Raw genomic sequence first — 3,956 nt, 5'->3', positions numbered from 1 at the left:
GTGGTCAGAGTGGTCGGTAGTGGTAGCTGGGCACCATCTGGTTCTTCTGGTCTCATGGTGGTGGAGGCTATGGTTCCTGTGGTCCATTAGTCCTTTGGACTAATTGTTTTCTTGAGTCTTTGGTTTTCTTCACTCTCTTTTGCTGCAGATGGAAACAGACCAATAGCTGTATCTTAGATGGCCACTCACAAGCTTTTAAGACTCCAGACACTAATTGCTTACTTTGTACTCATTATCAGAAGGGACCAATTGCTGGAGAAAGGCATCATGCATGGAAAAATAGAGGGTCAGCAAAAAAAAAAAGGGAGACCCTCAATGAGATAGATTGACACAGTGGCGGCAATAATGGGCTCAAACACAGCACCAACTGTGAGGAAGACACAAGACCAGGCAATGTTTCATTTGGTTATATATAAGGTCACTATGAGTTAGTTAGAGCCTACTTGGTGGCACCTAATAACAACAAGACACAGAGACACAAATGGGGGAAGACAGACACCATGTGAGGATCGTCTGCAAGCCAAGGAACACCAAGGAACAAAGGAACGCCCGTGGCTACACACAAGGAAGAAATCAACATGGCCAAAACTCTGATTTGAACTTTTAGACTCTAGAATTGTGAGAAAATAAATTTCTGTTCTTTTAAAGCCACCCACTTACGGTATTTGAGTTATAGCAGCACTAGGTATCTAAGGCAGAATTCAAGCTGTGCTTTTTGAAATTGTTAATTTTTCAGGCGAGAAGGCAGAGGATAGATTCGACTAGGGAAGAAACTGAGAAAGAACAACTATCTGGGGGACTATTGCAATAATCTGGTGAAAAGGGATGATAGTTTGAACTAGGGAAATAGAAACATCTGACAATCCTGCTGCTGACATTGATGGGATGGAATAAGCAGAGAGCTTTAAAAGAGATTAAATGAAGCAGGACTGTCAGTATGAGCATCCCAAATAGGTATGGCAACGAGGTCCAAAATGTTGTGCAGTTTATGGAACTAAAAGGCAAAGCACCACATGATTGTTTTTCTGAAAGGCAGATATAACTACTACCAGAAGGAAAGCAGTCACTCTAGTAGCCACAGGCCTAGAGCAACATCTTTAAATATAAAAATTACAATAAATCTACTAAGAAACAGATGTTTACATTAAAAACTGTTCTAGAATTCACTAAAGAATACCACTGACTTATAATATTTTTTTAAAAAACTTAAATCTCACTAACAACAAAAAAAAGCAAATTAAAAGATAACTTTTTGATCTTTCAATTTTGCAAATATTTTAAAAACTTAATAATACTCAGGTTAGTGAGAGGTCATTGTAATTTGGCAATATGTATCAAAAGTCTTCAAATTGAAAGTTGGCCTTGGAAATGGTTTTAGTTTTGGGCTAACAGAGAGTTCAGGGACCATATCTTCTGGGGTCCCTCTAGTCTCAAACCGTTAAGTCTAGTCTTTTTACTAGAATTTGAGTTCTGCACCCCACTTTTCTCCTGCTCTGTCAGGGACTCTCTGTTGTGTTCCCGGTCAGGGGAGTCATTGGTGGTAGCTGGGCACCATCTAGTTCCTCTGGTCTCAGGCTGATGAAGTTTCTAGTTTATAGTGGCCCTTTCTGTCTCTTGGGCTAATACTTTCCTTGTGTCTACAGTGTTCTTCATTCTCCTTTACTCCAGGTGGGTTGGGACCAATTGATGTATCTTAGATGGCCGCACACTAGCTTTTAAGACCCCAGACGCCACTCACCAAAGGGGGATGCAGAACATTTTCTTTAAAACAACTTTGTTTTGCCAGTTGACCTAGATGTTCCCTGAAACCATGGCCCCTAGACCCCAGCCCCTGCTACTCTATCCCTCGAAGTGTTTGGTTGTATTCAGGAAACTTCTTAGCTTTGGTCTCAAACTACCTGGATTTGAATCTTAGCTCTGCCACCTAATATCTGCATGATCTTGGGCAGGTTCCTTGATATGAATGATAACAATATTGACCTCACTGGTCACCACAAGAATTAAATGAGTTGTTATGAGTAAAGCATTTAGAAAAAAAGAAAAAAAAAGTCTTCAAATTGTTCATACTCTTTCCAAATAATTTTACTACTGCGAATTGATACTAAGGAAATAGTCACTGATATTTGTAAACATTGAATTTTGTTTATATTACAAAAACTGGAAGTAACCCAATAGCCTATAATTAGGGATTTCTTAAATAACTTTTAGTACCTTCATACAATGAAATATGTTTAAAAGTATGTTGCAAAAAAATATTCAGTGACTTGGAAATTGATTCATTTACACTAATTGAAAAATAAAGGAACAAAACAATATATGACATAAAATATTATTTTTGAAAAATATATGTGACATATAATTGAAAAACTATACCATACATTAATGTCAACCATGCTTATCTCTGAAGAGTAAGGTGGTAGTGTTGTTAGCTGCTGTTGGCCTCTGACTCATGGCAACCCCATGCACAATGGGATCAGATCATTGTTATCCATGGGGTTTTCATTGGCCTTTCTTCCTAGTCCATCTTAGTCTGGAAGCTGTGCTGAAATTTTGTTCAGCATTATAGCAACATGAAAGCCTCCACTGACAGCCAAATGTTGGCCGCGTTTGAGGTGCATTGGCCAGGAATCAAACCTGGGTCTCTCACATGAAAGATGAGAATTCTACCACTGAACCACCACTGCCCTCGAAGGGTAAGGTAATGGATGATATTTATTTCCTATTTGTTTATCTTGTTTTGTAAAGTTTTTATAAGAAACATTTACTACCATAATAGCAAAAACAGGATTTTTTTTTTTTTTAAGAAGAACTGGTTAATGGGCCTCAGCACTATAATTATTTTAACAAATATTTATTGAGCACCCACCATGGGCCAGGCACTGATTTGGATGATGGGAAAGCGGCCAATATCCCTGGTATCATGGAGTTTATAATTTAGAAAATTTCATTTTTATTGCTCAGTCAGTTGATGTGGGGAAGATAAGAGCTTTGATGCTAGGACTCCTTCAGCTGCAAATGACAACATCCAACTCAAATTGGCTTCAGCAAAAAAGAAAATTTGGTAGTGCGTGAAACTAAAAAGTCCATGAGTAACAGACTTCACCGATGGCTGGATCCTTTGATATCTTCAGGACTTAGTATCTTGCTAATTCTCAGCCTACTTTTCTGTGTTTGCTCCATTATCCATTAACAACAAGATGGCTGTCAGTAACTCTCAGCTTATAGTCAATGTCCTCAACAACCGCAGCAGAAATACAGATACTTTCTTTGCAATAGTTAAGGAAGAAAAAATTAAGTCCAATTGGCTCTGATGGGGCCATGCACCCATCCCTGAATCATTCACCATGATTAGAGGAATGTGATGCTCTGATCAGCCAATTCTAGGTTATATGACTTTCCCTGAAGATGCACTGAAAGTGGACTAGAGATTTTCTCCAAAGAAATTCATAAAGCTGTTACCAAAAGAACAGGAAATGGATTCTGGGACTGAAAACAAACAAGCGAAAAAAAAACCCGGCTGTCCACTTTTATTTAAATAAAGAACTGTTCTAGGGTCAACAAAAGAATACCGATTATTTTTTTTTGGAAATCTTCAGTCTCACTAACAAATTGCTGTTGTTGTTAGGTACCATCAAGTTGGTTCCTATGCGATCTATGTACAACAGCACGAAACACTGCCCAGTCCTGCGCCATTCTCACAGTCGTTGCTATGTTTGAGCAGATTGTTGCAGCCACTGCATCAGTCTGTCTCCTTGAGGGTCTTCCTCTTTTCTGCTGACCCTCTGCTTTACCAAGGATGATGTCCTTCTTCAGGGACTGATCCCTCCTGATAACATGTCCAAAGTACATGAGACGAAGTCTCGCCGTCCTCACTCCCAAGGAGCACTCTGGCTATACTTCTTCCAAGACAAACTTGTTCGTTCTTCTAGCAGTCCATGGTATATTCAATATTCTTC

The 3,956-nt window shown here is 39.1% G+C and overlaps 1 non-coding gene across 1 annotated transcript; it reads right to left on the bottom strand.

The window, feature by feature from the left end:
• Positions 1 to 2,613: 2,613 nt before the first annotated feature.
• On the bottom strand, positions 2,614 to 2,684 carry TRNAE-UUC (transfer RNA glutamic acid (anticodon UUC)). Its single transcript has one exon. It is a non-coding gene; the product is annotated as a tRNA-Glu (tRNA).
• Between the last annotated feature and the right edge of the window lie 1,272 nt (positions 2,685 to 3,956).

This window comes from Trichechus manatus, unplaced genomic scaffold (genome assembly GCF_000243295.1).
Source record: "Trichechus manatus latirostris isolate Lorelei unplaced genomic scaffold, TriManLat1.0 scaffold00101, whole genome shotgun sequence".
NCBI classification, from domain to species: domain Eukaryota; kingdom Metazoa; phylum Chordata; class Mammalia; order Sirenia; family Trichechidae; genus Trichechus; species Trichechus manatus.
The sequence above is the reverse complement of the archived record's forward strand: the minus strand, read 5'-3'. Positions and strand labels throughout refer to the sequence as shown.